Below are 23,700 nucleotides of genomic sequence, written 5' to 3' on the forward strand. Positions count from 1 at the left end.
ATTCAAAGGTAACAAATAATTCCATATTATAACCTATCAAGTTCTACAACTGCAACATTTTGGGATAGATACGTGTAAATTCATATATAAACTTATACTATTTAAAATAATAGAAGGATATTTATAACAATGGAAAACTATATTGAACACACATAGATTTTCTCCTTATATCATTTACCCTTTTGTTTATTTTCTTTTCTCCTTGGCTGGGTTTTCTCTTCCTGTCTGTGCTATAATTATTGGTATGTTTTTTAAGGCTCTAACTTTAGCCTTATCTTTCCATTTTATCGCTGAGAGTCTCTGGAAGATCTTAGTTTTGTCCAAAGGGTCAACTGCTATTTATGTGTCTATGTCCTGTAAACCTACATTTATAGCCTCTACTTCTTTACTGTGCTCTCACCTGTCTTTTTACTTCACTAATTGAGTTCTACAAGGGTGATCTCTCTGGTATTTAAAGTAAACTCTTGGATTCATAGGCCTCAGAATAAAATAGTTTTTTATTGTTTTTAACTTTTTAATTTTTTAAATATTAGAATATTCATCCATCAGTGGTACATTCCTAAACTGTATTAATATTTTTGTTGTCATTGTTCTTCCAGACACATCATAGTTGTTTTTTAATGGACTGTTGAGTACATGTATTGACCAGGTGTCACATTTTAGACAGAAGAATTGCACCACTTTATGTAGCTTTTTCTGAGTCCCAAATCTCCCAACCGACTACTCCTTTTTTCCCCCAAATTCTCATCATAAAGCCTATAATGGTATTGATCTACCTGGCATCTGTTGATGTAAGCAGTCTCTGTACTTAGTACAGTAGAGCAACCTCATTGTCCATGTCATTGCCTAGTACATAGGAGTAGCTCCAAAAGATTTGAAGAATCAGGAAATCAGCCAATCACTGTCTTCTTTTTATGGCTGATCATTTGGGCCACATGAGCCCTCCCACAATCAGGTTGTAAATGAATGGGAGAAAGGATGTTTAACTCTCAATCTGGGGTGACTGTTAGGTTTCTGTTAATTGTCTGGTGGCTATTTATATCCGTGAATGGGATAGGGACTAGAAGAGGAAGAGCAGATAAGGGAAGGTCATAGAAATATAAAAGTAACTTGTGGATACTTTAAGCTCCAGGAACTTGTGCAGTATTCATGTAGAATCTAGATGAACTCGAGGCAGGAGGCAAAATAGAAGCACTTATTTGCATAAGTTACATGCAGAGTAAAATAGAGTAATTAACGATCATGTCTTTAAAGTAAGCTGTGTTTCTGATTGTGGGTGCACATGCTAATACCTGATATTTCTTTCATACTTATAACATGGGAAAGTGCTTTCTTAGCTGTTATAAACGATAGCTTGGAGGAGAGAGGGGTTATGTTTCCAAAAGACTTTTTGGGAGTGCCAACATCACACACACTTTTAGATGCTGCCTAGGCATAGGCATGACATGTTGTGGTTAATTTTGGATTTACATCAATGAAATGTGGAGAATTTTTAACTGTCTTTTCCCACCTCACACTCCCAAAATAAGCCCCACACATGCTCTGATTAGAATGAATCCTTCTTGGTATACCTTTCTCTCCTAGTGTTAGTATTTGAGAGCTTTTATGTGAAGTCTCCACTACTTAAGAAAAATTCAAAGAAAGAAGTAAATAAAGTAAGGGTTACTAAGCAATTTGTAAGGCTGAGCCTCAATGATTAGAAAGCTAAGGTAAGATGAATTCATCTCCATTCTGTTTAAAGATGTATTCATATAAAGAGAACATGTTCCCACTGTAAGTTATTATACTGAGGATTAAACAAGAGAATCGCTATTGAAGGGGACAAAGAGTATACATTTCCTATAAAACAAGAAGTTCACTGATGGAGTTGCTAAACATGGAAATAAAGAATTTTTAGACAGTTGTTAATTTGAAAAAAGAATAGAGTGAGAGCTATTTGGAATTTAGTTTAAGTAAGGGTAAGGGAAGATTATTTAAATAACCCTGGGAGAACCACTGTGGCTTTACACTGCTTTGACTCACTTCTTTAGTTCACTGAAGTTTAGTTCACTAAAGTATTTTTCACCAAACCCAACTGCAAAAAGTGTAAACAAACACATTTGTTCAATAAATATTGATTGAGTACTGACTACGTGCAGAGCCCTGGATGAAGCACTAGGGCAGACAGGTAAGCCTAAGGCACAGCCTCTATTCTGTTATAGCTTACACTGTGGCTAAAGGGATAAAATATGTATATGAATAATTATAGGGCAAATTATTTTACCTAGTTTTGTTTTGATTTATTCATTTTTTAAAATTTTGTTTATTCGATTCTACATATGAGTGAGACCATGTGATTCTTGTCTTTCTCTGACTGGCTTATTTCACTTGGCCAAGTCCATCCATGCTGTCAGAAATGGTAAGATTTTCTTCTTTTATATGTTCCAGCAGTATTCTATTATGTAAATGTACCATAGCATTTTTTTTTTTTATCCATTCATCGACTGATGGACACTTAAGCTGCTTCCAAATTTTGGCTGTTGTAGGTAATACTGCAATGAACATAGGGGTGCATATATTCTTTAGAATTAGCGTTTTGGGTTTCTTCAGACATATTCCCTGAAGTGGAGCCCCTGGGTCAAAAGGCAGTTCCATTTTTAATTTTTTGAGGTAGCTTCATACTGCTTTCTACAGTGGTTGCACCAACCCGAATTCCCACCAACAGTCCACAAGGGTTCCCTTTTCTCCACATCCTCTCCAACACTTGTTGTTTGTTTATTTATTGACTAGAGGCCCCGTGCATGAATTTGTGCATGGGTGGGGCTCGCCCGATGGGGGCTCATCAGGGGTGGGGCCAGCCTGGGGGAGGGGCAGGGCAAGGACTCCAGGGAGTGTCTGGCCCATCTTGCTCAGTCCCAATCAGCTGGACCCCAGCAGCAAGCTAACCTACTGGTCATAGCATCTGCCTCCTGGTGGTCAGTGCACATCATAGCGAGTGGTTGAGTGGACTTAGCATATCATTAGCATATTATGCTTTGATTGGTATAATGGATGACCAAACACTTAGCATATTAGACTTTTATTATATAGGATGATAGCCATTCTGAGAGATGTGAGGTGATACCTCATTGTGGTTTTAATTTGGATTTCTCTGATGATTAGTGATGTTGACCATCTTTTCATATGCCTTTGGCCATCTGTATGTCCTCTATGGAGAAGTGTATATTTAGGCCCTTTGTCCATTTTTTAAATTGGATTATCTGGTTATTGCTGTTGAATGTGTATGTTCTTTATAGATTTTGGATATTAACCCCTTATGAGATGTATCATTGATGAATATGCTCTCCAATTCAGGGGGCTGCATTTTTATTTTGTTGATGGTTTCCTTTGCTGTGCAAAAACTTTTTAGTTTGCTGTAGTCTCATTTGTTTATTTTTTCTTTTGTTTCTCTTGCCTGAGGCAATATATCAGAAAAAATGTCCATGATTTTACTGCCTATGTGTTCATTTAGGATTTTTATTGCTGTTGAATGTGTATGTTCTTTATAGATTTTGGATATTAACCCCTTATGAGATGTATCATTGATGAATATGCTCTCCAATTCAGGGGGCTGCATTTGGTTTCCAGTTTAACATTTAAGTATTTAATCCATTTTGAGTATATGGTGTAAGAAGGTGGTCTTAGTTTCATTTTTTTGCACATATCTATCCAATTTTCCCAACAGCAGTTATTGAACAGATTGTCTTTATCCCATTATATGTTTTTGCCTCTTCTGTTAAATATTAATTGACCATAAAGTTGTAGGTTTATTTCTGGGCCCTCTATTTTGTACCATTGAACTATATGTCTGTTTTTATGTTAGTACCACACTGTTTTGATAACTATTGCATTGTAGTGTAGTTTGATATCAGGTAGCATGATTCCTCTGACTTCGTTCTTCTTTCTTAAGGTTGCTGTGGCTATCCGAGACTTTCTGTGATTCCATATAAATTTTTGGAATATTTTATCAAGTTCTGTGAATATGTTGAATCTATGGATCACTTTGAGTAGTATGGACATTTTAAGATGTTAATTATTTTGATCCATGAACATGGTATATGCTTCCATTTATTTGTATCTTCTTCAATTTCTTCATTGTCTTATAATTTTCCACAGGTCTTTTATATACTTGATTAAATTTAATATTTTTAACTGATTTTGGAGAGAGGAACAGAAAGGGAGAGATAGAAACATCAGTGATGAGAGAAAATCATTGATCAGCTGCCTCCTGCACACCCCCACCCTGCCCCAACACACACACACACACACACACACACACACACACACACACACACACGGGATCAATCCTACAACCCAGGCATGTGCCCTGACTGGAAATCGAACCTATGACCTCTTGTTTCGTGGATCCATGCTTAACCCCTGAGCCACACTCACTGGGCAAAATACTAGTATATTCCTAGGCATTTTATTTTTTGATGCAATTGTAAATGGCATTGTTTTCTTAGTTTTCCTTTCTGATAGTTCATTATTGGTATATAAAAATGCAGCTGATTTCTGGATATTTCTTTTGTATCCTGCTATGTTACTAAATACATTTAGTAGTTTTTTTCATGGAATCTTTAAGCTTCTTTATACACAGTATCATTTCATCTACAAATAATGACAGTTTTACTTACTTCTTCCTTTCCAATTTGGATGCATTTTATTGCCTTTCTTCTACTCACTTTGGAACTTGTTTTTCTTTGTCTAGTTACTTTAAGTATAAACTTAGATTGTTAGTTAGTCTTATAATGCTATGAAATTTCCTCTTGGGACTACTTTCACTATGTCCCATAGATTTGGGATTGTGTTCTCATTTTCATTTGTTTTAAGGTATCTTTTTCTTCCTTGATCTTATTGTTAACCCAGTTATTGTTTAGTAACATGTTATTTAGCCAATGTTTTTGTGTGTTTTTTACTTGTGATTAATTTCCAGTTTTATACAATTATGGTTAGAGAAGATGCTTGAAATGATTTCAGTTTCCCTAAATTTATTGGGACTTGAATTGTGGTCTAAAATGTTGTCTAGCCAAGATAATGTCTTATGTGCACTTGAAAAGAATGTGTATTTTGCTGCTTTGGGGTGAAATGCTCTGAAGATATTAATTAAATCTATCTGATCTAGTGTGTTACTTAAGATTGCCGTTTCCTTGTTGATTTTTGTCTGGAAGATCTATCCATTGATGTCAATAAGGTGTTAAAATACCTGTTTTGACTGCATTTCTGTCAATCTCTCCCTTTATGTTCATCAAGGTTTACTTTACATATTTAAGTGACCTTATGTTGGGTGCATACATTTTGGCAAGGGTTACATCCTCTTATTGGATTGGATTGTTCCTTTCATCATTATGTAGTGTCCTTCTATGTCTCTTACTATAGCCTTGGTTTTAAAGTCTATTTTGTAAGATATAAGTATTATTACTCCAGCTTTTTTTTTCCTTTCCATTTGCATGAAATATCTTTTTCCATCCCTTTACTTTTAGTCTGTGTGTATCATTTGTTCTGAGGTATGTCTTTTGTAGACAACATTTATATGTGTCTTGTTTCCTTATCTATTCAGTAACCTATGTCTTTTGATTGGAGCATTTAAGCTATTTACAGTTAAAGTGATTATTGATAGGTGCATATTTATTGCCATTTTATACTTTTAACTCTGTTCATCTGTTGTTGTTGTTGTTGTTCTTCTTCTTCTTCTTCTTCTTCTTCTTCTTCTTCTTCTTCTTCTCCTCCTCCTCCTCCTCCTCCTCCTCCTCCTCCTCCTCCTCCTCTTTCTCTGTCTCTTTCTCTTCCTCCTTTTTCTTCTTCTTCTCCTTCTCCTCCTTCTTCAGAAGACCCTTTAACATTTCTTTTACTACTAGTTTGGTGGTAACAAATGCCTTTACCTTTTACTTATCTGGAAAGCTCTTTATTTCTTCTTAAATTTTAAATGATAAGCTTGCTGGATAGAGTAGTCTTGTTTTCAGGCCCATAATTTTCATTACTTTGAATACTTCATGCCAGCCCCTTCTGGACGGAAATGCTTCTGTTGAGAAATCAGCTGACAAGCTTATGGGTATTACCTTGTAGTTAACTAACTGCCTTTCTCTTGCTGCTTTTATGAATTTATTTTTGTCTTTAACCTTTTTCATTTTGATTATGATGTATATAGGTGTTGGCCATCTTTTTGGGTACTCTCTACGCTTTCTGGACCTGTGTCTTTTTCTTTCACCTGCTTAGGGAAATTTTCAGTCATTATTTCTTCAAATAGGTTCTTGATCCCTTGCTCTCTCTCTTCTCTTTTTGGTTACCCCTGTAATGTGGATGTTGTTATACTTCATGTTGTCACAAAGGTCCCTTAAACTATCCAACTATCCTCATTTTTTAAAATTTCTTTTTCTTATTATTTATTTTTTTTTTTTGCTGTTCTAATTGGGTGTTTTTCTACCTTGTCTTCCAAATTGCTGATTTGATCTTATACAACCTACTGTTTAGTCTGTCCAGTGCATACTTTTTTAAAAAAAATCTTTATTGTTAAAAGTACTACATATGCACCCATTTTCTCCCATTGACCTCTTCCAGTGTGCTTATCCAAAGTGATACACAAAAATGACCAATTTTAGTGAGTACTTTAGTGCAGATTGTAAATCTGTATATTAGGGTATGTTCTAGTCTGAGTAATCACCCTCAAAGATTTTATGTCCTACTTCTGGCACCTCTAAATGCTCTCTTATATGGCAAAGACTTTGCAGGTATGATTTAACTAAGTATCTAGAGATGGAGAGATTATCTTGGATTATATGGGTATCCTTTTAGGAGATAGACTAAGGGAGACTCCACACAGGCAGAAGAAGAGAAGGCATGGTGACCATAGAAGCAGAGTTTAAGTGATGTGGCCACAAGCCAAGGAATGCCAGCAGCCACCAGAAACTAGAAGAAGCAGGGAACAGAGTCTCCCCTAGGGCATTCAGAGGAAGCATGACCCTGCCAACACTTTGATTTTTGCTCATTGAACTGATTTCAGACTTCTGGCCTCCAGAATTATAAGAGTATAAATGTGTGTTGTTTTAAGCCAATAAATGTGTGGCAATGTGTTATGTTACAGCACTGACATAAATCTAAGAAAGCATTTGATATGAAAGATGGAACTGCCTAGTTTGTTAAACTAAATTTTCTAGCCATTTATAAAATTTCATTGTCCAGTAATTCTATATTGATAGCTTAGTATTGCATTTAGGTCTGCCTTTGATAAATTTTTAGCCATAATTTGGCCCTCATTCTATATCAGAATATTTAGAAAAGTCAAGTCCTGACATGATGAAAAGGGCAATGATACTATTTCATTTATATGTTCATAGATTTTTAAAAATTTCTCTTAATCAAAATATATCATTTATGCATTCCTTGGTTCATACATTCACTTACTTCTTTATTCACAAACTTTTGTTGTGATTCCACTATATGCCAGTTTCTATACTAGGTTCTGGGGCACAATGTTAAAAGTGATACGATAATAATTACTTTGTTAATTGAGCATGGGGTAATTATGTGATAATCACTAGCATCCAAAAGGTACTTATTAGTGTGGAGAGTATGCTGATGCAATATATGTGTCAGTGCAATGATGATTTATATATTAGGTGATGGAACATAGAAGAGATATATTTAGAAAAAATATTTTTAAATATTAGGATTATTGGAAATTTGGAGTTTAGGATAGTATCAGTGAATTCTAGTTGATTATTGTTTTTAAATCTTGGCAGTGAGCTACAGGTTTCATTTTCTTGTAGTTTTACATGCTCACCACTCTGCCCTATGTCCCCTAAAAAAATCACAAAAACATCAACATTCTCACTTCTGATATAATGATACTTTTTTCCCCCAAAAAAAGTAACTTATTTTTAATAATCTCATTCACCTGACAAGTAATAAGGAGTCTCCAGGGACTTTCTGTAGGTTTAGAGTGGCCAATTGGCTGGTCCTGGGTTCAAAGGAAACTTGCCAACCAGTGGCTGTGCACAAGGACCTGTTGTTCAGGAAATTATTTTCAACTAACCAATGTTTCTAAATTGGATTTTCATAAATTTTTCACATGCACACAAACTGGATGTGTATAAGGTACAAAGCAATAAATAGTCATGTAAATTTTTCAAAATATTTTAATTATATCTAAAATTTATTGAAATCATATAGACAAGAATCATTGTATATTAATGACAGATTACTGTTATTCTTAAATTTTTAATATATTTGGGAAATATGATATTTCCTTAGTTTAATTTGCATTCCCAACCAAGAGAGGGAGTAAAACAATATGACACACAAAGCTGTCTTTTTCCTACTGCCATCCAATGATCAAATAATCATATTGCATATCACAGACAAGTTAAGTCATATTGGGTTGGTAAGGGAGCCTATATATTTATTTTTATGGTTCAGGAATATTTAACCTAATCTGAACTCACAAAAGAGAAAAATCACAGTTCCTTAATTAAAAAGTTACTTTTCTGCTAAAGTTTTAATTAACATTTTAATAGTAATAACTAGTAAGAAACTTGTTTTTCAATCTTGAAAATGATATTGTGCTGAACAACAGCTTAACCAATATCATTTTTTTGGGAGGAGCTTGGAGAGTAGCAGAAATGGTGTAGCTTTAATTAGAAGGCAATGCAATAGCCCACCTACATTATAAAGTGATTGTGAAGATTAAATAGCTACTGTATGTCAAGGTCTTAGCCCCTAATAAACTATAAGTCACTTAGATGCCTGTATTAAATTGTCAGGTTTGTTTTTCATATATCAACATTTTTTCCAAGTAGGATAAAAATTGCACCTGACTGCAAGTAGTAGTAATGGCTGTGTCGACAGGATGTTTATGTGATGATTTTGTGGGCTCATTAGGTTTTAGCACTGGAAGGCTTCTTCAAGGCCATCTTCTTGCTTGATGGTTGATGACACCATGGCACAGAGAAGTGCAGTTACTTGCTTGGAGACACACAGTGGATCATGACAGGGTCAAAATTCAAGTACACGCTTTTTTGACTACGCATCTGTTGCTCTTTCCACAGTATCACAGAGGCCCCCTGCCTATTGTTAGGAATAGCAATCACCAATCTCAATAAAGACAGTGATAAGAAAGAAAGAAAGTGGCTTCTTCAATACTTTATTAGGTTGGGTCATCAATATGTCTACCTTTTCCCTCCAAACTTGTGTTGATTTGGGGCTTTTTTATGGTAAATACAATAGCTATATATATTTTTTAGCATTTTGAACTAAAAAGTAGTGATAAAAATTGAGAATTTATGGTTCTCCCATTTTATGTTGTCTTTCTATATTTTATTTATAAACCTAATTTTCAGCGTTCAGCTTACTGGTGTATAGTCAAGCCAAGATTGTAGATCAAGCCAGTTTGCAGCCTATTCAGGAGAGGGTTGACTTCTTAGCAATCTATTTTCTGTATATAAAATCTTGCATTTCAACATAAGCTTGGAAGTCAGGATGAAATCTGTTTCTGAGTTGCCACTCAGAGTTTTCTTCAAAGTCAAAAAGCAATATGTATGCAAATACAAAATATTTTTAAGAAAAAGGATAGAAACTTAAGCTGCTTTAAATAATCTTAACAGGATTTGAAAAGTAGACAAATCAGTTATAATGTAACGAAAGGAAAAAAATCCAAATCCTTTTCTGGTTTTAAAGCAGCACTTTGGGAGTGAGTTTTGCTTGATTCATCAGTCCTTTACTGAATACCTACTGTGTGCCAGATACTTGAGCTGCAAGAGATATGGCGGTAAGAGAGACATGATTCTCCACGGTAGTGGCCCATCTAGTGGGGAGACTCTTGAGGCCAGTGGGTTATAAAGGCTGGGAGCTGGGCATGCACCGCGGAGGGGCCTCCATCCAGAACCACCACGGGGACGGTTCCCCAGCACCTCTTCCCCAAAGAGCTTTGAGTTGCTATCCAGTGCAAATAACATCTCCAAGGACAGAAATCTATAGGTTAAACCAAACCTTGAAGTCCAATTAGCTGCCAGCTTTTGTATTTTCACAGAGGCCCAAACCAAGCAATTCCAAGGACGGTTTCTGCTTTATTCTGCAAGCATTGGCTCAAGAACCTTTCTATTCACATTTGCTCCCCTCCAGCATGTTCAGAAATGTGCAACCTAAATGCAGATGTAGGTTTCCGTAGAAAGCCTGCTCTATAATGAGTTATTTTCTAAAATAGCCCCAGCAAACAATTCCTGATCTGGAGGTGTTCCTTATACCAAACAGGAAGTTGCAGTTTCCTATATATATAAAAAAAGTCACATGTAAAAATACAGCCTCTTAAAACAACATGAGAATGCTATTTATTCTCCCTAGGAAGTATTAGTGATGACAAAACCCTATTCTTGAAGTAAGCACTTAAGGAAAACTGTGGGAGCACACTGTGGTCTCAGCACCAGGCAGGAAGCCCGGGTGCGTTGGTTTCAATGAGCCACTCTTCCCCGGCCATTCCCCATGGCAACAAGAATGATTTCCCCACTTCACTTAGGACACCTGAGAGCAGGTTCTGAAACCCGGAGGGAGGTGCAGTACCAAGACCTATGTGGATGCTCCTCGATGCATTGTAATGGTGAATCTCTCAGAAGGTATTGGTCATGCTGAGGTGACTAATGAACAGTCTGCATTTTCTGGAGTAATATAGAAGAATGGCCATCACTCTGTGGAACCCTATTTTTTATTCTAGTCACAAAGAATGCCTTAGGGCCTTAGCTTTTTCTAAAGTAAGATCAATCACATCTCAGATTCTCATTTAACTATACCAAGAACTTGGGGACTTGGAGATAAGAGAAATCACAGGAGATTTGAATACAATTTAATTTATTTTACATCTTTTGTTAGTAAGGCAATGTATAGATAAGATGGAGATTTAACAAACCAATTAGATAGTGTATGGATAGAAATATTATGTGTATATTCACACATTCACACATATTCTCGGATGCATGATAATATTTTACATATATATGTACTAGAGGCCCGGTGCATGAAATTTGTGCACCTGGTGGGGGGCGAGGTCCCTCAGCCCAGATTGTGAGAGGGTGCAGGCCAGGCGGAGGGACCCCACCGGTGCATGATCAGGGCTGGGGAAGGACATGGGAGGTTGGCCAGTCGGGGAGGGACTGCAGGAGGGCTCCAGGGCGTGTCCAGCCTATCTTGCTCAGTCCCGATCTGATCTGTCAGACCCCAGCAGCAAGCTAACCTACCAATGGGAGTGTCTTCCCTCTGGTGGTCAGTGCACATCATAACGACTGGTCAACCAGTTGGCTCTCTGCCCCCTGGTGGTCAGTGCTTATCATAGCAAGCAGTTGAGCAGCTTTCGCATATCTATACTAATAATAGAGAAATATGCAAATTATCCATTAGAGCGTCATGTCACGACCGGATCAGCAGCTTGCGTCCCCGCCCTCTGCTCAGGCAGCTGCAAGGCCCGGGGTAGGATAGGATATATTAGGAGGGGATAAGAAAAGAGAGGGAGAGGAAGGCAGGCCTGCATGTAGACAGGCCTAGAGGAAAAACAGAAATTCAGAAAGGGAACAAGAAAAAGTCGCAGGAATGGAAAAGGGAAGGAAACATGGGGCTGCATGCAGGAGGGGGTGGCGACCACGGGGGGCGGGGAGCAGGTGCGTCCAGCGAGGGGCGGGGTGGGAACCCTGCCCAGACACAGGAGGAGGGCAGTGGCCCCTGGTGCAGGCCATTGGCGGGGAGGCACCCATGGGTCTGAGACGGAGTGGTGGATGATCCGAAGCCTTCTGGGTGGAGGCGCTCCTGCTTCATGGTAGCAGCAGCACCTGGGCCGCACGAGCCTCGGTCACCCTCACTGGGCCGGGCGTCCTGGGCCGGGAATGGGAGCAGGATGGCAGCGGGGAGGCCAGGGAAGCGGGGACAGTGAACACCTGGCCTGGGCTGAGCCCTGGGCTGGGCCTCCCCGAACAGAAGCTTTAAGGAGGGAGGGAGGGATGAACTTTATAAAGGAGTCAGTAGAGAGCAGAGTTAAAGAAGGAAAGAGAATGCATGCGTGTGAACTGTAGGAGCTATAATGAAAATCAAGTATAGTTATGTACTGGGGACAGATTTTAAAAGTAGGAGTCAGAAAATAAAAACGATAAATGATAGTGAACAATTAGATAGGTAGATAAATAGATATTAAAACAGTGGAAGTAAGTAGAGAAGTCTGTATGGGAAAGGTAGGATGAGAGAGAAAGAAGGAGGGAAGAAAAGTTTTAAAGGGGAGCCGGTAGAGCTTAAAAGGAGAATGGGAAGAAGGAAAAAATGGGGGAGGGAGCAAAGCAGGTCCGAGGGAGGAAGTGAAATTAAGGTGGGAATGAAGGAAAATGGGAGGGAGGGCAAGGGTAAAGATAAAGGAAAGAAGGAATGTGGGGAGGGAGGGAGGGTAGGAGAAAGATGGGAAGAAGGATGATGGAACATAAGTAGGAAATAAGGAGGAAATAAAAGTTTATAAATGATGGAAAAAGCGTTACATAAAGGAAAGAGAAAAATTGTGTGAGAGGGAGAAGCCAATAAGAAACTCAAATACAATTATGTGTAAAGGGGATAAGATTAAAAAAAATAGTTAATAGGGGTGACCAGGCCGGCAGGGGAGGGCAGTTAGGAGGATCAGGCTGGCAGGGGAGGGCAGTTAGGGGGATCAGACAGGCAGGCAGAGTGGTCAGGGCAGGTAGGCAGAGTGGTCAGAGCGGTTAGGAGCCAGAGGTCCCGGATTGTGAGAGGGATGTCCAACTGCCAGTTTAGGCCCCATTCCCCAGGGAATACCCTAAACCAGGGATTGGGCCTAAACTGGCAGTTGGACATCCCCTGAGGGCTCTTGGATTGGAGAGGGTGCAGGTCGGGCTGAGAGACCCCCCTTCCATGCATGAATTTTGTGCACCAGGCCTCTAGTCATTAGCATGTTATGCTTTGATTGGTTGAATGACTGACCAGACAACCAGACACTTAGCATATTAGGCTTTTATTATATAGGATAGGCGTGTTTATTTATATTTCAAATGTATCATCTTATATATATTATAAATATATTCATGCAAGATATACATAGATGCGGTCTTATTAATGTGGTAATGCTAATTAATAGAGTAAATGTTAAAACACAATGACTGAACAGATCTAACTAGGGAGAGTCACCAAACCCAGAGAGTTAGGAATCCTTTTGGAACAGAAAATGGCATTTGAACCAGACTACAAAAACGTTGTATTAGCGTCCTTGGACTGCTGTATCAAATTGCCACAACCTTGGTGGCTTAAAACAACAGAAATGTACTTTGTCACAGTTCTGGAAGGCCAAAGTCCCAAATCAAGGTGCCCTCAGGGCCACACCCTGCAGAGGCCGGGGGAGAGTCTGTGCCACACCTTCTGTTTGCGGTTGGCTCTCTTTGGCTTTGGCTCCATCACTCCAATTCTGTCCCCACAGTCACATTGCTTCCCCCATTTCTGTCTCAACTACCCCTTGGCTCCCTTTGATAAGGACACTTGACATTGTATGGAGGACATAATGAGTATCCCAGGATTAGCTCCTTTTCTCAAGGGCCTGAACTTAATCACATTTTTGGCTATAGAAGGTAATATTCACTCATGTCAGTGTGGACATAACTTTTGGGGGCCACCATTTAACCCACTACAAGTGAGAACCTTTTTAAAAACTTAATTTGGGGAGAGCATTACAGGCTGAGAAACTAGACTAACAGAGATGCCAAGATATCTCTTCTCTAGGAACAGAAAGCATGTGGGCCACAGGGAGACACATCAGGGAGCAGCATGTGAGGAGAAGGGGAGAGAGAAGCACAAGGGTCAGGTGGGTAAGGCCATGGAGACCCTTTGATTCTGGGCAGCTGTTTTACAATGAATTGAGAGTGAGTGACAACCAGACAGAAAGTGTTAACCTAGCCCAAGTGAGACATCACCAAAGCCTATAAACAACCACTAGAGGCCTGATGCACAAAGATTCATGCAATAATGGGCCTTCCTTCCCCTTGCTGCCAGCACCGCCTTCACTCCAGCCAAAGCCACCTTTTAGCTTGGGCCCAGAGCCGCCTTTCTGTCTTCCCATGCTGCCCAGAGGCCCAGAGCAGCTGGGGTGGTGTGGAACACCTGCATCATCACCATGGTGATGACGCAAGCGTCCCGCACCACTCCTGGCCACTCCGTGCCTGCGTATGCAAATTAACCTGCCATCTTTGTTGTATTAATTTGCATACTCACTCCTGATTGGCTGGTGGGCGTCGTGAAGGTACAATTTGCATCTTACTCTTTTATTAGTGTTGATTAGTCATGAGAACAGAAAGAAAGGGAGAGCTTCCACTGAAGACATTTCTAACTCCCTGAATAACTGGGAAAGAATCAGGACGTTACAATAGTAGGGGAATTAGAAGGTATAAGTTATGATTGGATTTGGATATTCAGTGGCCAGTACGATGTGCAGAGGAGGTGCAGTTAGAAATGTAGAGTTGGTCTCCAGGAGAGTTTGGCATTAGAGGCATCTACATTGAGGGATGAGGCTCCAAAAGGAAGAAAGGGAAGGGGGAGAAGAGAATGTCCCCAGAGTTACAATCTTAGAGGACTCCTTCCTTTAGGGGTTCGGGAAAGAAATTCACTAATCTTCCTAGGGATGGTTCTTTATGTTTCAAAATGTGTACTTTTCGACACAGAATTATTTCATTTACAGGATTTTTTTTTCATGCAGTAAGTGTACATAAGCTCAGTCTCTTTATGTCGTCTCTATTGGAATACCAGTATGTGAATCTTGAGCTGACTCTGCATTCTGGGCTCAAGTAATTTGCTCTAACTAAGACCTCATTAAAATAACATGGTTACACTTGCACTTTGTTTTATGGTAATGCCTGATAAATAAAATGCTAACTGGCATTACAATTTTGTGCTATATTTGTTCTGATATTCAAATGGTTTAATTAGGATTTAATTTGCTCACCAGGCAGAGTAATTGTCTATCTGATATTACTTCTTTTTTTTTTTAAAGAAAGTTACTTATTAAAACATGGCAGCCCCAAGTTTTATCACTGTGTGTGCTGTTTACACTGGTTTTCAGGGAAGAGAGTTTTCTTTATTAACCAAGGAAGTAGGCAGTTGATTCCAGTTCTGTCATTTTATGTGTGGTTTCAGGTGGAAAATCACTAGATTATCTTTGTCCAACTGTAAGAGTAACGTCTGCACATCACTTGGGTGTCAGTCTTTAGGGTTTGTGATGGGATCATTGTCCCAGAGCTTTTTTCTAGTTCAGTTCAGATCCATCTAAACCTATTATTTCTCCACATACCAGATAGTCACTTCTGTGGGGGCACCTGGTGCTCACTTATTCCCATTTACCACCTGTCACTTTTACTCATTTAATTTTCAACTATTTCCATTATAAATTATATCTCCTCTCCCCCACCATAGATAATACTCAGAGGATGCAGTGTGGCACATCAGCTTCCTGCATTAGGAATTAGCTGTCCTAGTCTTTATTCCCAACTCTCTCACCAACTATACAATGCCCCTGGGTCATCTGCCAATTGGAGAGAATATGATTCTGTTGTATCCTTAGAGCAGATAGTGAAAGAGTGAACGGGGATCATGCGTATGGACAAGTACCCTGAAAAATTCAAAGTACCATAAAATGCACAGCATAACCGTACTTACTGCATGTTTAATACTAGATATGGAGCTATTTTATTTTGAAGTGACGTATTTTGACCACAAAGAAGGAAAGGTACATGGACTAAAATTGTGCATCTCAAAGTTTATTTTGCATGCGAGTCACCTGGGGGTCATGTTGAAATGTAGATTCTGCACATTCAGGAGGTCTGTGGTGGCTTGAGATTCCACATCTAACAGGGTTCTGCATGAGGTCCATGCTGCTCATTTGCCGACCACATATTTAGAGGCAAGGAACTAAAGATCTTATGCTTTACAAATTCAGGTTTTCTCTAATCACATAATAGATGCATTTAAAAGTACGCATATGTGTAAGATTATATCATCCACGGACCTAGACACCTCCTTGATAATGCTCAGAAAGCTGAGAGGAAACTTGTGAACTTATTTAACCCAAGAATCAGAGTATTTTAAAAATTGGAAACAAAATTAATCTAAACAGAGAATTTGCTGTTTAAAAGAGCTACATAGTGATGCTTTTAGTAATGCAAATTTCTGTCCGAAATAACTGTTTTGTAAATGTGGATTTCCTCATTGGGTTTTCTTAAAGGTGTGTTTTTTAAATGAAAAGTTATGTATAAATTAGAATCTATTGTCTATTTTTTCCCTATTCAATAAATATGATACCTTGGGAAGTCATAAACATTATTTCATTTTTCCTAAACATAAAATTATTACAGTACGTTAGCTATTACAATGTGTGGATTTATATCACCTGCTCTTAATAAAATATTCCGAAAATATTTACCCCCATAGCATAAGTGCTGGGAGGCCTACAGTCCAGCACGTGTTTGTAAATGTGGAGGATAAAGCTGAGAGGGCTTGGTTTCTGCTTTCAGGAGCTCATTCTCTTCTGGGGAGACAGGCTTGTGCATGAGCAGGGCACACCCCTGGGATTACTCTGCAAGGCGGAGCGGGGGAGCACTGTGCTCTGAAGTAGGGTGATATCAGGGGCAGGTGGAGGTCAGCAAAGGTGGCAGGAGGCAGCTGGAACTGGGTGGTAAGTAGGTCTGTTGAGAAAGGCAGGGATGATGGAATTCCAGACAGTGAATTCAGACATTAAGTAAGTGAGAAGGCACAAAAAAAGATGCACAGCACGAGCCGGGTAATTTTAGGTGCAATGGAAGACTAGTCAGTCACTACAGAATTTGTTACGGGTGACCCAGCAACGTCAATCAGTAATCCAGTCAACATGACAAGATGGTCTGTGGCAACAACGTGAGATTTATCCAATTGCCTGTGGCTTATAGAATACTAAAGGGGCTCCGTGCACTTGTATCAATGGTCAAATTGAACATGCTTTACTTCTTTTATTCTAGAAATGACACTGCAAATTTTGTGTCTACAGACATATTTGCAAAACGTTCTAGTTCCCATGAACTATTTTTAGTACCAGTCGTCACACTTTATTACAGTTTTTTGTTTCATTCCCCCTTTCTCCTGTATGTTGACAAGCTATAGAAGGGCAAGGATTGAACCTCTCTTACACTCTATCATAAGGAGCATTTTATTTATTTAGGATGCAATTCTGTGATGGTCTTATGCTTAAAGATCGTATTTGTTACCAAAATTGTAAACAACAGACAAACTAAAAATGTACTTATTACTGACAATAGTGTTAATGTTTTGTGCAGGAAGGACATGGTATGATGAACCTAGTTTTCAGTGGATGTGGGAACCCTAATCAGAATACGCCAGATGTTCAAGGCCATTTTGCCATACACAGGTGCAAAAGCAAAGACACAGCAGTTGTACTGTAGGCAATGCACAGGCGTACTTTTCTGTAACCCAAATACTGATGTCACTATGTGGCAAGAAGCCGTTTTTGTCTAAATTAGTGGAAAGGTATGTTGCTAACCAGCCAGTGCGAGGCTGCTTCTATGTAGGGCTGGGTGCTTTGTGTGCAATGGCTCCTATGTTTACTGTGGCTGCTTTGTGGGTCTACTTTGAAGAACTGTTTTGTCTGATGGCTCCTGGTTAACCATGGCTACTTGGTCTGCAATAAAGTTTCTCCTATACACCTACGACTTCTTATGTCTTCTCTGTCTAATACCCAACATCCCTGAAGGTCCAGTTCCTGACAGAGGACCTGTGCACCCAACAGTTGGCGTAGTCAAACAGGATCAAGGAGTAAAAAATCAGATAGTGGGCCAGAGCTGGAGAAATGCAGGGTTAGTGGAACAAAGACTGGAAAGAAGCAAGTAAGATTGTTGTCAGAGAACAATCACTGCCGAGCAGTTTGGCCTCTAGCAAATTCTCTAGTCTGGTACTCATTTTTTCCAAATGCACAAGGAGGACACTGATCCCTTCTAGTTCTAAAATTTTATGATGTATTAAGTAAAATATGATCAAAGTCTTTTAGGATGTTGACCCAAATGTTTGAGTGTTTCTTAAAAATGCTCAATCTGGCAGGCCCGACAATTCTTTGTATTTCAACTGCAGTAAAGCATAACATTGACCACAGATTGGAACTGGTGCAGGGTGAACACACGCGACAGAGCAAGTGTTGACGTGAAGTTAGTGTGGCACAACCATGCTTCCCAGGCCACTTATTCTTGGGGAAGGTGTATTTGTGAAAGGTCACGTGCAAGCTGAATGTCATTCTCACATTATTGTACTGATGTCATAATTCATAATTTTTTTTTTATTTTTGCCAAATTAATGCAGGTATATCATTAAAAATCAAACAGAAGCCTCTCTGGGTTTGTAAAAGTGAACCATGGTCCTAACCATCCCTTTCGTACACAAAGCTCCACTTCCCAGATCACTCTGTTTTTCACTTTAATTGGCAGTTGTTTTATCATTTCTTCTTATCTACTGCTGTTTCCAGGTTTGTCAGCCTTAGCCATCCCTCGTGGGCTTTTTATAGCGGGAGGCGAGGATCTGTGGCTTGTTCTGTCTGTCATGCTTTACTGGAAGCCTGCAAATGCCATTTTAGAAATGTTTTCTTTTCATTTCTGTGGAACCATTATAAGACAGGATCATTAAGTCATTTTCAGCCTTGGCTCACTTGGCTGCCCAGTCTCCAAGGACAGAATCCTGGAGAAAAGGGTAGGTCTTAATTCAAGCGAATTGAGTGTGACCCATACCCTCAGGCTCACAGAGTTGCCTCATTCTCACTTCCCCTCTGGTGGGCATAACCTGCCCTGCCTCCCCATCCCATTGCACCTTCTGCCTGGAGGTCCCTTTTCCTCCTTCCCACTCAGGTCCAATGCTGCCTTCTCTGAGGACCCTTCCCTGGCCTTCCCGCCAGTTATGGCCTCGCATTTCCATTCCTGCAGTCTGCTGGTGCATATATTTTATATACAGGGTGGGTCAGAAGCGGGTTTACAGTTGCTTCTGTGGAAAATACTACAATAATTAATAAATTATATTGTAAGAATAAACTCTGTGTTTCAAATACTCACAACCATAAACTCACTTTTGCCCCACTCTGTATTTTCTCATTAGCCTCCACCCATTTCCTAGGCCTCTGTACTGAGAGCAGACCCTTACCTTCGATTCCCTTGTGTGCTTTCAGGCATCTCAAAGTCATTACACACACAACTCAACTCATCCCAGCCTTTTCAAACATGGCTTTCCCTTGGGTGACCTGCATATGGGTGAATGACACTCCTATGAATGGAGACTCCCCACCCCCCTCCCTGCTGTCATCTCATCCATCTACAGTCCTCCACACCGCAGGGAGCAGGTGGAAATCGGATCAAGTTCTTCTCTAATTAAAATGTTTCAGTGTCACTGAGTTCTGATTTCTGAGAAAGGTTCCTGTTCTGATTTCGTTAGAACCTTAAGCTTCATCTTGCCCAGTCTTCGCACAACATACACCTGGGTTTCTGGCATACTAAACCAAGTGCCATTTCTGGAAAATATCATGTTGTCTCTCACCTCTGGGGTTTCATATATGCTGCGTCATTCTGGAGTATTCCCTTTCTTCCACCTCACACACAAACTCCCATCATTACTTGAAAAATTCCTCATCTCTCACCAGCTCATCTTGCAAGCCTTTCTGAAGTATCTCAAAACTGAGACCAGTACCCCTGCATTGGGCTGCCCCAGATCTGTGGGCTTACTTCCCCCATAGCACCTAACACTGTGTGATGTAATAGACATTAAAAGGTATAGACAACATTTACGTAGAACTTATTTCGTCCCAGAGGTTGCACTAAGTGTTTTATGGGTATTGTAGCATCTAAATGTGGTTGACTAATGTAACAGACACAGTGATCAGTTTACCCGCTTTGCCCATGGCCCTTCTCTGAGAGACTAACCACGGTCCCTGCAGAGAGGGCCTCTTGCCCTACTTCACTGGCCTCAGGACGCTGAACAAGTACAAACATTGGACTCAGCCTAGGCCAACCAGAGTCCCGCTCATGGAACAGTTGAACTGGGGCCCAGAAATGCTAATGAGACAAGGAGTTCACTGGAAGCTAAGCTGAGAGGAATGACTGCTTTCCATGTTGTGCATACAGAAGGAAAGAAGGACAGCCAGAAAGAGAAAGGAGACGGGCGATACACAGTGCATGGGGCCTGGGCAGGGGTGAGGGGTGGGGGGATAGCAGAGAGGTGACCTCTGTTTTTGACTTTTAGTTATTACTTGCAGCCCTTTATGAAGCCTGGGTAAAAATATTGCCTTGGGCTCCAGGTGACCTCTCTGTGTCTGCCCCTAAGTCCCCCCCCCCCCCCGACTTTGTTTTTAAATATATTTTATTGATTTTTTACAGAGAGGAAGGGAGAGGGAGAGAGAGTTAGAAACATCGATGAGAGAGAAACATCAATCATCTGCCTTCAGCACACCCCCTACTGGGGATGTGCCCGCAACCAAGGCACATGCCCTTGACCGGAATCGAACCTGGGACCCCCGAGTCCACAGGCCGATGCTCTACCCACTGAACCAAACTGATTAGGGCAGTTCCCATTTTTACTTAAGCTTAATGTGTGGGTTCTACTTCCTGCTTTAAACCAAATGATCCTTACTTAAGATACTGCTCTTAACAAAGTACTGACTGTGAGCTTCTTAAGGACATGGAGTGTGAGTTCTCATACGTTAGCATATGGCCTGATACTTTGGAGGTGCTTAATAAATGAACGGATGAACGAATGAATCAGTCGATCCTTTGGGCTGGATAGCTTCAGCCGGTCAAAGCCATAGTGTGACTCTATATCCAGTGTTCCTGGATGGCACCACTTGAATTAATTGGGCTTGTTATTGGGGCTTATTATTCCAGTTTAGAATTCCATTTGTGCATGTAATACAATTTTTAATCCAACACAGTCATTTATTTTAATAGTATACTTAGGATGTTCTAACAGTGAATAATGGAATGTATTTTCTTAGGAACATCTGAGAAAAATTAAGGGTAGTGTTTAATGTGCATAATCCAAATGATTACAAAATCAATAAAATCCATTATTGATTTTGCAGCAGTTACCTGGTATGTAATACTCCAAAAATGGTATTGTATGTGTGAGTATGTGTGTGTGTTTATGTGTGTGTAACTCCTAAACATCCATTCATATACACACAGCTGGGTTTATACTTGCAAGCAGAACGCTTAAAAATGTAATTGCTACTTTCATGCTACCTGTATATTTCATTAGTAGGTGATATAAATGATTGATGTTACAAACACGCATGTGGTTGTCAGAGATTCATTAGGAGTGTGATCCCCACAGCTGTCTATGCTGGCATGGAGTCATATTAGGAGTTAAGAGTTATTCATTCTGATGGCTGCTAGGTGTCTTCAGTTTTACCAGATCATGTCTTTGGTAAATGATATGCACAGACCTTGGATGCAGGATACACCGTGGGTCAGGGATCACAGAATAGGTTATACAACCTCTTTGAGCCTCCTTTTTTTAAAATATTTTTTTAAATCTATAGAATGGATTCCATACCACTGATCTTGCATTCATGCATTACATGACTAGTCCATATAGTGTAGTCTAGTACATTATATGACATAGTAGCATTTCAATAAATATTACTGATTATTATTACTATTTAACTTAAGGAAAAAAATGGTTAATATTTATAAGTACTTATACAGTATTTTTCCTATTGTAGTTCACTAAAAAAGTAAAATTGAAGAACATATAAGTTTGTTCAAGTAAGATGTATCATTGATTTTAAGAAATTTTATCTACATTACTCAAATTTTTATTACTTATAGAAATAATATTAAAAATGACCAGGAATCAAAATCAATTCATAAAGCTGAACTGTTAAGTATAATAATATTGAGATAATAATAATGAAATGATAATATTTAAATATTATATTACTATACTAATGTAATATTAAAATAATATTATATAACTAAACATCACTTAATGTTACTGTGGGCTATGCATTACTTTATAAGTTATCGTTTATTTGTTTTATCCTCATAACTAATTCTAGTGAGGGGACAGTAGTTGAAGTGACATTTGTCAGTTCTGAGCTGAGGCAGTTAAGAGCCAATGCATCTCTTCCGGAAGGTTCTTGTCCTAGTTCACTAACTTGGCATTCCAAATGGTGGGATTGCAAGAGGGTCACCCAGACTGATTAGATTTTATGTGAGTGAGAAACAAACTTTCAGTTAAGCTACTGAAATGCCAAGGTTAGTTTGTTGTTGTGACAAAATAAATAATACACATAAATAATAGCAAAAATATTTTGTTACTATTCTGGCTAATATAATGGCTGGGTAATGTATTGTGCAATCACATTGCACATTTGTTATATTCTCAGAACATCATGGAAAAGTAGGTTTACTATTAAGGATATATTTTATTTTGACAAATCAGCTAATTGTACTCTTATAATATCCATGTAAGAGTAATCATTGGTTGCATGAGGAAAAGGTAATGGTCTCAGTGAAAGCATAAGTATTCAGCACGTTACAGAGTATAAAGAGGAGAAGTAAAAAGATAATACAGATAGGAGACACCAGGAAAAAAATCCCTATGAAAGAAGAGCCCCAGGTAAAGAGACTGCAAAAGAGGTTACAGGGAACCAGACTGAGTTCATTAAGCATTATCTGTCTGTCTGTCTGTAGGAGAGTAGGTAAGTGTATTGTTGCAGCTCTCTACAAAGCAGGGAGGGAAGGTGGGAGGAGCGGGGGTTGAGGGGAGGGGTTTGAGGGGGGAGGAAGAAAACAAGTCATTAGAGTAATATCTTAAATTAATCTGAGTATGTATGTACATGTCAAGATTATGTTACTTGTACAGAAAATTTGAAAAAAAGATGCATGGTTTTTATTGACTTTTATAACAGAACTCCTGTCTATCTACTCAGTATCCTATATAATAAAAGCCTGATATGCTAAGTGTCTGGTCATCCGTTCAACCAAAGTGTAATATGCTAATGATATGCTAAGGCTGCTCAACCGCTCTCTATGATGTGCACTGACCACCAGCGGGCAGATGCTCAACATAGGAGCTTCCCCCTGGTGGTCAGTGCGCTCCCAAAGGGTGAGCACCGCTCAGCAAGAAGCCAGGCTCACAGCTGGTGAGCGCAGCGGTGGTGGCGGGAGCCTCTCCTGCCTCCGTGGCAGTGCTAAAGATGTCCACCTGATGGCTTAGGCCCTCTCCCCTGAGGACTTCCAGACTTTTACAGGGTACAGGCCAGGTTGAGAGCCCCCCCCCCCCAATTGCATGAATTTTGTGCACCGGGCCTCTAGTACTAACTATAATGTGGGAAGTACAAAGAAAGAACATCAAAGAAAACAATGAGAAGTTGATCTAATGTGAACTAAATCATTCAATTGGATAATAGGAGAAGAGTTTTATTTAATACTACCTGCATCTCTGATACTTTCCTCTGTTGGCATGCTTGCCATTTAAGGGTGGGGGAGGGGAATGGTGTTTAAATCCCTAGATTCCTTGAACCTGAATGGGGCTCATATGTTTCTAATAGCTCCTGTGTGGTATGTACATCCAAAAATTCATCCTGGTGCCACTTGTCAGTTTTATCTCTGCTTTTCCAGGCTGCTGCAAATGAGAATTTCAGCCTAGAGG

General features: G+C 39.5%; 1 protein-coding gene across 2 annotated transcripts in view; it reads left to right on the forward strand.

Annotated features, from left to right (window-relative positions):
- Window positions 1-23,700, forward strand: part of PDGFD (platelet derived growth factor D) — a 232,636-nt gene that overhangs the window by 13,791 nt on the left and 195,145 nt on the right. The window lies entirely within an intron of this gene.

The sequence above is a fragment of the Cnephaeus nilssonii genome (genome assembly GCF_951640355.1).
Source record: "Cnephaeus nilssonii genome assembly, chromosome: 13".
In the NCBI taxonomy this organism is placed as follows: Eukaryota; Metazoa; Chordata; class Mammalia; order Chiroptera; family Vespertilionidae; genus Cnephaeus; species Cnephaeus nilssonii.